The sequence below is a fragment of the Paramormyrops kingsleyae genome, chromosome 4 (genome assembly GCF_048594095.1).
Source record: "Paramormyrops kingsleyae isolate MSU_618 chromosome 4, PKINGS_0.4, whole genome shotgun sequence".
Classification (NCBI taxonomy): domain Eukaryota; kingdom Metazoa; phylum Chordata; class Actinopteri; order Osteoglossiformes; family Mormyridae; genus Paramormyrops; species Paramormyrops kingsleyae.
The window spans coordinates 44,487,773-44,500,456 of record NC_132800.1 but is presented as its reverse complement, the minus strand read 5'-3'; the positions used below and the strand labels follow the sequence as shown (position 1 = coordinate 44,500,456).

The 12,684-nt window shown below is 46.7% G+C and overlaps 1 protein-coding gene across 3 annotated transcripts in view; it reads left to right on the top strand.

The window, feature by feature from the left end:
* Window positions 1-282: 282 nt before the first annotated feature.
* The window catches only part of LOC111853464 (serine/threonine-protein phosphatase 2A regulatory subunit B'' subunit alpha-like), a 24,921-nt gene continuing 12,519 nt past the window's right edge, over window positions 283-12,684 (top strand). For all 3 annotated transcript variants that reach the window (XM_023830381.2, XM_023830382.2, XM_023830383.2), the window contains exon 1: window positions 283-1,150. The gene's annotated coding sequence lies outside the window, so the exon portion shown is untranslated. The remainder of the gene's footprint in view (window positions 1,151-12,684) is intronic.

Here is a 12,684-nt window from a genome sequence, read left to right as displayed (position 1 = left end):
ACAAGCAAAGGTAGAAAATTTTACACTTTTTTCTCAGAGTGTAGTATAGAACATAAATGAATTTGTAATTAGAACATTTCTGTTACAGATGGAAAGTCGGCGAAAAGGAGAACTGAATTAATATTCCGTCAGATTCCGTTAGATGGGCAGGCGGGTGTCTGCGTCTAGATGAAGCTTATCAACCACCGCGGTGGGGGGGGGGGGGGTTTGGTCCCGAGGTCGATTAGCAAGTTGATTTTAATCAGAAGTAGCGTATTTATCTCGATCACTGCAGGCAGGTAATTCAGCTCCCCAGTAGAGTGGGGTCTGTCACCTTTAAATGACCACAGTTCGTATATTATGGAGCTTGTTTTTATTTCATTTGCTTTATTTTACATTCATTTACAGAGTTGCATCCAGAAAGAAAATCTGATGGGGCATGCCAGCTCATCGTGATTCGGCCGCTATATTTTGAGATTCCTCAGCGTGCTTTTCCTGAGTTCAACCCTCCGACAAAGACCACTCCGCAAACACTCTCTTTTCAAGACTAAAAATTAACTTGCTGCTATATTGTTAGACCAGGCAGTAAACCGCGATTAACGGAAAAAGGATGCAGAGATGTGGAGACTGACATTCAGGATGAAAATACATCGAAGCTCGGAAAACAGCCAGTAGGCTATTTTAAAAATGAAATTTGAAGCTATTAGGTGTATTTCTGTACCTGGTTACTATAGAGACGAGTGATGTAAAATCTGCTAAGTGCTGGATAAAAGGTTGACATTTTGTGAGATACCGATGATCATGAGCATTCGTGGTCATGCATTAAAAGGCAGGACACGGCAGATGTGCACGGAAGGCGGCGACTTCGCCATCCTGGCCGCAAACTTTGTTCATACGCATTGAGATCATGCATTGAGATCATCAGCGGACTGGGGCGCTCCGCGGCTGCGGATCCCGGCCAGGACATCGCGGCGCTGGGCGTCAGCGTCGCTCCGGAGCTCCAACATCTCCGCCCTGATCTGCGGGGCTGCGGCAGGCTACTTCCCCGGGGAAGATGTAAAACAAAGAATTGCTGTCCTCCGTGCCTTTGGGTGGGAGAGAGGTCTCCTCCGGCCGATCGTGACTGCAGATGGAGACTGAAGGTCCAGGGACTATGTGCTGAGGAAGCGTGGTGAGTGCGTCCGCATTTCCTTTGTTTAAAAGGCTTTCGCGTTTTAAGTGAGCTGGAGTTGAATGCAAGTTTACAGACCCCGGATCCGGTTGCATCTATACCTTTTGTGCACGACCGAACTGAAAGACTTCAGGTCCGTGGGGGAACTGAACTTTGAAGTTTCTACCATTATATGTCAGACATTACAGACGGGGGCAATAATGTCATAAGTAACTTCCAGGCATACGGTATTGCTCTTTGTGCGAAATTTTTATTTAAAATTGTGTTCCTATTAGAGAGTTGGCTAGTATGTGATATGTGACACACAGGTTTTTAGTCTAATTTTATGCGGTAACAGGAGCCATGAAATGCATTTGCCTCACAGGACCCCGATTTTAAATGGCGATCTATGTAATTTATCAGTGGTCGGTTATTCATTCGTATTGACGGGACTGTTTTGTTGCTTGTTTCCAAGACTATCTACGCTAATCGATTCAAGATCGCTTGGCTTAGTGCTCGTGTTGAGATCGCTTGTCTTCATCTTTGCCCAGGAGCATCGTGGGAGTAACTATACAATATAACTACGAGCGCTCCTGTAGTAGCCTTAGCGGTGAATAAGGTGTGTGATCCGGCGTGTGTTTACTGTCGGGTCACCTGTTTGACGATGCTGAAAGGCAGCGATTCTTGCTCACATGTATCTGGGCAGATATTTCCTGTCCGTGGGACTACCGAAATCCTAACTGAAATCAGGGAGGGCGCTTATCCATCCGTGACCACCCGTCCCTGAACATCTGAGGGGGGGTGTCCCAAGTCTCATTCATGCATTCGAGTCCGAATTACCCACCCCCCTCCGCGAGCCCGCATCCACAAGCAGCTGCACGTGCCCTAAAGGCTCTGATTGGCTGTCCACTGTTCAAAAGCCCACCTGACGACCTTGTCGCCGTTTGGCAAATTTCCGTCTTTTTCTGGATAACAGAAGCTCTGTCCTTGTCTCAGCACCAGGGCTCCCAGAAAACAAAAATCCCAACCTTGACTCTGAGACGTCCAAGCAGGACACCTGATGTTTTTAATAGCTACTTCATTGTCGGACATTTGAACGTTCATGGAAGATGGGCGTGTCCATAGACTCATACAATACACATCAAAACAGTGCAGTGTACAATAATAGCCATGTACGGTATGCTGGTTTGAAAAGCAGGGTGGCTGCCCATACCAATGGTCCAGTGGGGGTGTGACTCATAGCCGCTGGATGTGACGGATGGGAATCAGCAGTTTCACACAGTGAGTGCACGGCTCCCCTTAGGGGACAGTCAATGTCTCTGCATGGAACCCATCCATTGTGACCGCAGCAGGGAGCCACTTATCACACTTATCACACCTGGGTCTGGAAAAGAACAGTCAGATATCTTTAATTATTAACCGTACATCCGTTCTGATTACTTAATTTCTAGGCACTGTTTCCCTCGGGCTTGGCACTGAATCTCACGTTCAGCTGTGCTCTGAATTTCATAGTTTTATGAAAAGGATTCCTGTTAGTGGCACAAATGTGTTTATGTGAGATTGAAACCCCAGGGACTGGGAGCAGCGGCATTGGCTCCGTCATTCCTTCACAGCAGAGGAAAATAGCAGCAGTCTTTTTAGACGGTCCCTGAGCTGTCAGTCAGACATAACCAAGCGCTCTCTCCATGCTGAGAACACAAGTCTCTCCCTTCAGCAAGCTACAAGCCCAGGAATGAGCAGCAGATTGTTGTTCAGTTCAGCATCCCTTAAAGTTAGCCTGTTCTAGAACCTTCTCCCTTGGTTTGCTGGGATGCTGCCTCACTTGTGTTGGATCGGCAGTCTGGTCCGGACATGACTGTACGTTTTTCAGCCATCCCTGGACTCTGCACATGCTCTGTAAAGGCTCAGTGCTTCTGTGCTGCAGCATTTACAAACGCTTCTCGGGAGAAGCTTACCATCTGTACTGCATGTAACTTCGGCAGACTAACTCCAAATTAACTGCAGACTTCCTTGGCTGGCAAAAAGCGGCAGTGTTGGGAAGTGGGAGACAGCTCTCTGCATCTCAGTATTTAATCAGATTCTCTTAATAATTGTGTCTTGAAGAAATATTCAAAATGTAAATACATTTAAAGAACATAGAAAAGATGTTGCATGTAAATGGGGGAAACAAATACAGATGTTAGATACTGATTTGATTTTTAGGTGAATAGCTGGATTTTTTGGGCAGTCCTTATGTCTCTATTTTATATTATATAATGTGGGTCCCAGCAGCTGAATATAAAAAGGAAGCATAGTGAAGTGTGGCTCCTTAACCACTCTGCCACCTACTGGAAGCACGTGGACAGAACGAGGCACACAAAGCCTTCACAAAGTAAAAATCAGACAGTTTTTCTGGCCAAATAGAAGAAACCTCCTTTTCGCCGGCTCTCCATCTGTAACAGATAGGAGGAGTGAATTCTTCCATTTGCTGGGTGCCAGAAAAATTGGGAATAAAACCCACACTGTTCCCCTGTAGCTCAGAGTGCAGGAGGACATGGCCAACAAGCTGCCAGTGAGCCCCTCTAGGCACTGAGGAGACGGGAGTGAGGGGGTGCGCGTTTATCCGTCTGACATTGTTTTCAGATATTCCTGAGAGAACATGCATGCTGACTGCAAGCTTTCAGTCTATCTGTGCATGTGGTGGAAGGAAATGTTCTTTAAAACCAGCGGCCGGGGGGGGCGGGGGGCACAATGACAGGACGTTATCCAGCATGATCCGAATTAGAGCCACGTGACATGGGGAAACCCCAAAGGACCAGGAGGTTTATTTCCAGGTATTGTGCAGGAGAAAAAGTATCCGGTCAGAAGAACATGCTAACATGCTAACTTGCTAACACGTACGCACACCCAGGTGAATGGGACAGCTGGAACCAATTAATGCCAAGCTTCACGGTCACCTGACCCTCCCTACCCAGATTGACATCCCCCCCTTCTGGCCATGATGTCACACATACAAATAAGGGTCGGGGGCTTATGTAGGCTGCCCTCTTCTCTGTGAATTCGTATCTGGGCCTCTCTCTGCTTAGAGGGATGTGGGTTCGAAGGGCCATCCAGAGCCCCTCCTCCTTGCATGTGGACACCCTGCCCAATGGCGCAGTCTCAATGCCAGGCTAGCAGCTGGTGTGATTGTTTGATTCTATGTCTGGTCTGCGTGTCGGTCACACTGCGTTGGGTTGGTATTGGACAGGGAGATATGGGAGGGTGGTGGTGGGGGGGTTAGGGCTTCAGAGGCACAGTGCGTTCTAAAGACTCACCATCGCCATAGAAACGCTGTTACTTTCCTTAACCCACCAGTGAGGTCTATCGCTGGAAATGGTATTTTTGAAATGCTTCTTTTTGACAAGTTTAATCAAACTCCTGGGAAAAGCAGGGGGAAGGATCATTCCACATAGCATCCCTTTGAAAGGTTTGTGCACACTGTCACGCCTGGGTGCATGGAGGGATCCACTGTCCCCTGCATGTATCTGTTCGCACGCTTTGCGGCTCATTCAAACTCCGGTGTGTACATGATCACAGAAAGTGACACACGCACAATTATTATAGGAAATATTCATTTCTGCCTTGCCTTTTCATTTTAGATGAATTCCACGGGTCTGGCTGGATGAGACAACGCCTCTTACTGGCCAGCTAAGGATCTGCGTCTCCAGGGTGGAGCGATACCTCAGATTGGCCCTGGGGGCTTTTAATGCTGTCAGGTCCTGGGGGCTTATGATCAGGCCCCTGGCCCCTGTCCCAAGTTTGTCTTCAGGGTGTTACACTATGTCCCCCAGTCTCTTTGTGGGATGCATTTAAATACGTACACTCGGTGCCCCCCCCAAGAAGGGCACCCGATCACCTCCTTCCTGTTTCATTACTCCAGGAAGACAGTTTGTGAGTGAGATGTCAGTACGCCAGGCTTCCCGCAGTTTCAGAGATTCGGCCAGTGTTTCCATGGCGACCGGCAGCGCGTGCTGCCCAGGCTGTGGTTTCCGAGCCTCCTCCCACCAAGAGTAGACGTTTGTTCGTGCTCTACGCTGCAAGGTCGTGGGTTCAGATCCGAGCCGCGGCCCTGCTGGCGCACGCCTACACAAATCGGAAAACGAAATGCTCGGGTATGAAAATGCTGCAGTGCTGTGAAGTCGGACAATGCAAGGGCTGTAATGTACTAAATATAACAGCAGGGGGAGTAATGGTTAAAGCACCGGACTCTTAATCTGTGGCATAATTTGTGTAATAGCAGGGGGACCAGTATTCACGCATTACACCGTCTCACTCTGAGTTTATTGTCCTCCTGGCAGTTCTTTCTGTTGCTAGCTGGGAGGCTCCGGTGTATACTGTATGTGTCACTTCTTCCTGGTTGCCACTCTAATTACCCAGCAGGCCCTGATGACAGTGATGTCCGCCCTCGTGCTCTTAGCTTGCGTATAGCACCACCCAGACGCACTGGCCATAAAGAGGGAAGCTGCTGTCTGTGGCTGGACAGCCATCTGTCAGTTACAGCTTTTCTGAAACTGTTAAAGCAAATTTCCTAAAACCTTCCATTTTCTCAAAACCATAAACACAAAACCCAATTTTCAAGCTACATTCACAAAACCTTTGACTCATCTTGCAGAAAATTAAACAAATCTACTCAAATCCATTTTATCTTCGCACAAAACCAAACACTGCTTTCAGATCACGCATCAAGCCAGTCATCACATAGACACTGAGCAGTCATTACACACTACAGCAAAAAACTGAAAACACTACAGTCAAAACTGTTGCTGGCGTATAGAGTAACATGTTTACTGTGGTCTTTTGCATGTTCAGCTGCAAAACTGGAAACCCAAAAAAACTGTTGTTTAGCAAAATGTCTGTATACAATCATAGTTTTTCCCAACTGGATATGTTCAACCTCAGAATATGATACTATATACACAAAGGCTGTAATCTAATACCACATCCTCAAAATCACACACACACAGGGGAAACACCTTCTAATAGCTGAAAAACTCCACACGCAACCCTCAAAACCATACAGCCAAGTCAGAATTGAATACAAACTCGGCAAATATGTAACCCAAATGGAGCAGTGAGTAACACACTGTGAAATAAACAAATCACCATCATCAGAATGAAACATTGCGTGGCAATAGTAATGAATAAAGCCAATAATGAAACACCAAATCATTTTCAATAAACAAACATCCATGTTAACGGTAATCAACCGCAAAAATGATCCACATTCAAAGCCTGAAAAATAATGTACATATGTACAATGTTACAGGTGATTACAACATATATGCTTTACAGTACTAATGCCAAAACACTAAATATGTATTGTAATAAACACCACAGCTGAAAACACTAAACGTTATCCTGTCATTCCTGAGAATCAGGCCACGTGTTCATCAGAATAGCACAGAATGGGCTCTCTTGCCAAACAACTGGGAAAGAAAAATCTGGAGTGACAGATTCATCCCTGACATGCCTCTGTCACTGCCCCACTGCCTGAAGAAGACTCACTGGCCGCTATGGGTCCCTGTCACACTTCCAACGGCGACTGGAAAAAATGCAATGTGGTGTTCAAGACTGGGGAGTATGGTGGAAAGTGACTTTTACAGCAGAAGTGTGATTGGAGCTTGTGTGTTGTCTTTCCAGTTATAACAACTTCAACTCTTCTGAGAAGGCTGTCCACAAGGTTTAGGAGTGTGTTTATGGCAATTTTTGACCATTCTTCCAGGAGAGCATTCGTGAGGTCAAGCACTGACATTGGGCAAGAAGGCCTGGCTCACAGTCTCCACTCTAATTCATCGCAAAGGTGTTCTGTCAGGTTGAGGTCAGGGCTCTGTGCTGGCCAGTTAAGTTCCTCCACACCAGACTTGCTCATCCATGTGCTTATGGAGCTTGCTTTGTGCACTGGTGCACAGTCATGTTGGAACAGGAAGAGGCCATCCCCGAACTGTTCACACAAAGTTGGGAACATGAAAATAGCTTTGAATGCTGCATCATTAAGAGTTCCGTTCACTGGAACTAAGGGGCCAAGCCCAACCCCTGAAACTCCAAGGAACATGTCTCCACTACTCTAGAGTCCAGTGGCAGTGTGCTTTCCACCACTGCATCCAAAACTTTGCATTGCACTTGGTCATGTAAGGTTTGGATGCAGCTGCTTGGCCATGGAAACCCATTCCATGAAGTAATCTGTGCACTCTTCTTGAGCTAATCTGAAGGCTACACAAAGTTTGGAGGTCTGTAGCTATTGACTCTGCAGACAGTTGGCAACTTCTGCACACTGTACACCTCAGCATGCATGGTCCCCGCTCTGTGATTTTATGTTGCTTACCACTTCGTGGCTGACTTGCTGTTGTTCCAAATTGCTTCCACTTTGTTATAATACCACTAACAATTGACCGTGGAATATTTAGCGAGGAAATTTCACGAATGGACTTACCGCACAGGTGGCATCCTAAACGGTACCATGCTTGAATTCACTGAACCACTGAGAGCAACACATTCTTTCGCGAATGTTTGTAGAAGCATTCTGCATGCATAGGTGCTTGATTTTATACACCTGTGGCTATGGAAGGGATTGGAACACCTGGATTCAATGATTTGGAGGGGTGTCCCAATACTTTTGGCAATATAGTGTATACACTCACCTAAAGGATTATTAGGAACACCATACTAATACGGTGTTTGACCCCCTTTTGCCTTCAGAACTGCCTTAATTCTATGTGGCATTGATTCAACAAGGTGCTGAAAGCATTCTTTAGAAATGTTGGCCCATATTGATAGGATAGCATCATGCAGTTGATGGAGATTTGTGGGATGCACATCCAGGGCCCGAAGCTCCCGTTCCACCACATCCCAAAGATGCTCTATTGGGTTGAGATCTGGTGACTGTAAGGGCCATTTTAGTACAGTGAACTCATTGTCATGTTCAAGAAACCAATTTGAAATGATTCGAGCTTTGTGACATGGTGCATTATCCTGCTGGAAGTAGCCATCAGAGGATGGGTACATGGTGGTCATAAAGGGATGGACATGGTCAGAAACAATGCTCAGGTAGGCCGTGGCATTTAAACGATGCCCAATTGGCACTAAGGGGCCTAAAGTGTGCCAAGAAAACATCCCCCACACCATTACACCACCACCACCAGCCTGCACAGTGGTAACAAGGCATGATGGATCCATGTTCTCATTCTGTTTACGCCAAATTCGGACTCTACCATTTGAATGTCTCAACAGAAATCGAGACTCATCAGACCAGGCAACATTTTTCCAGTCTTCAACTGTCCAATTTTGGTGAGCTTGTGCAAATTGTAGTCTCTTTTTCCTATTTGTAGTGGAGATGAGTGGTACCCGGTGGGGTCTTCTGCTGTTGTAGCCCATCCGCCTCAAGGTTGTGCGTGTTGTGGCTTCACAAATGCTTTGCTGCATACCTCGGTTGTAACGAGTGGTTATTTCAGTCAAAGTTGCTCTTCTATCAGCTTGAATCAGTCGGCCCATTCTCCTCTGACCTCTAGCATCAACAAGGAATTTTCGCCCACAGGACTGCCGTATACTGGATGTTTTTCCCTTTGCACACCATTCTTTGTAAACCCTAGAAGTGGTTGTGCATGAAAATCCCAGTAACTGAGCAGATTGTGAAATACTCAGACCGGCCCGTCTGGCACCAACAACCATGCCACGCTCAAAATTGCTTAAATCACCTTTCTTTCCCATTCTGACATTCAGTTTGGAGTTCAGGAGATTGTCTTGACCAGGACCACAGCCTTAAATGCATTGAAGCAACTGCCATGTGATTGGTTGATTAGATAATTGCATTAATGAGAAATTGAACAGGTGTTCCTAATAATCCTTTAGGTGAGTGTATATCACTTAGTTCAGCAAGTGCATCAAGCTCAAGTGTACTCTAAATGGATACAATGTTTGTCAGGGAAATATTAACCCGAAAAACAATGAATACTGTAAGCAAACTTAGATATACTCACATGAGCATATTGATATTGCCTTTCTTTCACAGAATCAGAGTTCCTCTCAAAGGGAACTTTATATAATTGCTTCATGCTCATCCTTTGCCTTTCTAACAACTGGTCAATAGTGGATATGGAATCAGCCCTAATGTTATTGAAGATGCCATTGTCCTCTATGACCCAAGTTTGGATTTCCCGTAGTCTTATTGCATTATTTTCCAATGCCATGTTGACTATTTCTCTCTCTTCTTCTGCACTGAACAGTTTCTTCCACCATTGGATGATCTTCTATCAATTTTACCAAAAAAATCTGTCAAAACTGAGTTCCTCTGACATACCTCTGAAAATACCAATTATTGTGCCACTATACATTAATACTGTAAAGACTTACCCATTCTCAGGTCTAAACATCCTAATGATTCCAGCAACAGTGTAACAGCTGTAATTCGGCTGCATCCGCTGCCCAGCTTCTTTATAGCTCATGCTGTAGTTGATAACATTATCAAGCACAATGGCTCTTATTTCATTAAAAATATAATAGCAAAAACTTCCTTGTCCTCTGTGTCTCCCTCTGCCTCTTCCTCTTTGTGCTCGTTCTTTATCCGTTATTTTCCTTGAGTTGTCTGGAGACTTTTATAATCGTTTGGCAGCTGGGATCTATGTGCATAATTTGGTTTACAGTAAAAATCTCTGGGGACTCGTACCCACAGCCTGAGGCAGCAGTAAGCCACAGCGGCACCCTGTGGTTGATTTAACACTGCGAATCGTGTTACTGGGTGGATTTAATTACCGGTTATTGTTGAGGCTTATTGTGCTGTGCTCTGTCTCATCATAATCACAGTCACGTGATGAGTGTAATGAGATTGCAGATAGTAATAACAGGATCAGTCCCATTGCTTTGGGAATACAGTGTAGCCTCTGTCAGCCCCCCAGCAAGAGGCTATGGCAGGCCGTCATGTGACATGCACTTCCTGTTTCTGCGATACAGCCGTCAGGGAAGTCACTGTGGTACCAGACTTGTAGCCGAGGAAGTCCCCATCTAGAGAGGATGCTGGCAGGGAAGAGAGGTGAGAAGAGGTAGAGATGAGCTTCTCTTGCTGGGGAGCTCCTGAAAGCCAGGCCAAAATGCTCCTCAAAGACGGCCATAATGTTCTTCAAACGCTACCCAAGTTCGGGCCGTAACGCTCCTCAAAGCGGGGCTGTAACACTCCTCAAAGCCGGGCCATAACGCTCCTCAAAGCCGGGCCGTAACGCTCCTCAAAGCGGGGCTGTAACACTCCTCAAAGCTGGGCCATAACGCTCCTCAAAGCCAAGCCATAGTGCTCCTCAAAGTCGGCTGTAATGCTCCTCAAAGCGGGGCTGTAACGCTCCTCAAAGCGGGGCTGTAACACTCCTCAAAGCGGGGCTGTAACACTCCTCAAAGCCGGGCCATAGCGCTCCTCAAAGCCGGGCCATAACGCTCCTCAAAGCCGGGCCGTAACGCTCCTCAAAGCGGGGCCGTAACGCTCCTCAAAGCCGGGCCGTAATGCTCCTCAAAGCCGGGCCGTAATGCTCCTCAAAGCCAAGCCATAGTGCTCCTCAAAGCCGGGCCGTAACGCTCCTCAAAGCCGGGCCGTAATGCTCCTCAAAGTCGGGCCATAACGCTCCTCAAAGCCAAGCCATAGTGCTCCTCAAAGCTGGACCGTAACGCTCTTCAAAGCCAAGCCATAGTGCTCCTCAAAGCCGGGCCGTAACACTCCTCAAAGCGGGGCTGTAACACTCCTCAAAGCTGGACCATAACGCTCCTCAAAGCCAAGCCATAGTGCAACTCAAAGCTGGGCTGTAACGCTCCTCAAAGCGGGGCTGTGACACTCCTCAAAGCTGGACCATAACGCTCCTCAAAGCCAAGCCTTAACGCTCCTCAAAGCCGGGCCGTAACGCTCCTCAAAGCGGGGCTGTGACACTCCTCAAAGCTGGACCATAACGCTCCTCAAAGCCAAGCCATAACGCTCCTCAAAGCCGGGCCGTAACGCTCCTCAAAGCGGGGCTGTGACACTCCTCAAAGCTGGATCATAACGCTCCTAAAAGCCAAGCCATAACGCTCCTCAAAGCCGGGTCGTAACGCTCCTCAAAGCCGGCCCGTAGCGCTCCTCAAAGCCGGACCGTAACGCTCCTAAAAGCCAAGCCATAACGCTCCTCAAAGCCGGGCCGTAACGCTCCTCAAAGTTGGCCCGTAGCGCTCCTCAAAGCTGGGCAGTAATGCTCCTCAAACCCGGGCCGTAATGCTCCTCAAAGCCGGGCCGTAATGCTCCTCAAAGCCAAGCCGTAGTGCTCCTCAAAGCCAAGTCATAGTGCTCCTCAAAGCCGGGCCATAATGCTCCTCAAAGCCAAGCCATAGTGCTCCTCAAAGCCAAGCCATAGTGCTCCTCAAAGCCGGGCCGTAACGCTTCTAACAGCTGGGCTGTAATGTTCTTTAAAACTGGGCTGTAATGCCCTTCAAAGCCAGGCCGTAACACTCCTCACAGCCAGGAAGTAGTTTAGTTTTTATCCTTTTATTTTATTTTTGTTTTTGCTTCTGGAAAAAAGGAACATGGGTGTGAGTGTGCACAGTGTGTCTGTGTGTGTCTCTGTGTCAGCAGGGAAAGTAATGCTTTCATGTCAATGCTTTTGAAAAAATGGCACATCGGAAAAGATTTGCATAAACATAGGCTTCATACTGTTAATCACACAACTGGGCTCAGGAATGTGAAAATAATAGGATAGGGATTAAATTTAAAATAGTGTTAAATGGACAACATTATGATTACACACATCCTGGGTTAAGATGGCGGCAGCAATGATCTGTTAGTGATATTAGTGAAAAGGGGGGGTGCTAGTCTCACATACACGCACACATACTGACATACATACAGACAGATAGACACACAAAGACATATCTGTGTGTCTGTCATTGTGGGGCCTTCACACTGACTCACTTTTCTGCACAATGTGATTCCAGCTCCAACCCACGCCTAAAATATTAAAGTAGGTAGCAAACTCCACCTTCTGGGACTTGCCCACAATTTTTTTATGAGCACAAATAAATATGGCTAAAAGTAATAACCTTTATTCACAAATATCATCCTGAATCTCTCCCTGACAGTCTCAGTGTCTGTTGTTCCTAGTCATACCTGCTGCCTGTCTCCATCCAAGCCTCGCTCTGTTTCCATGGCAACCAATTCATCCTATATAGTAGTGATCATTTCTGCTGTCCTGTGCACCAATGTTTCCAACTTAACCGGGGAGCCTAATAAACCACACAGACCAATCAGAGGTCACCTTCTCTTTCTGCATGTTCAAAGAGTGGATTCTCTCTGCACTGCTGTTGCCTGGGGCTCTTGGAATGTTGCTGTTGGGTCTTTGACAGCAGTATCAACATAAATTTGTGATGTTGTGAGGGAAAGCACTTTGCTGTAACTAACAATGTCCCCAAGACCTGTCGATCCATGCTTAGAAACTGGGTAGCGACCTCAGGATGGCTGTGACCTTGGAGACTGTGCCGTTGCATTTTCAAACCTGATAGTGAGAATACTCAGAAGTCTTTCTGGCATCAGTCCGCATTTC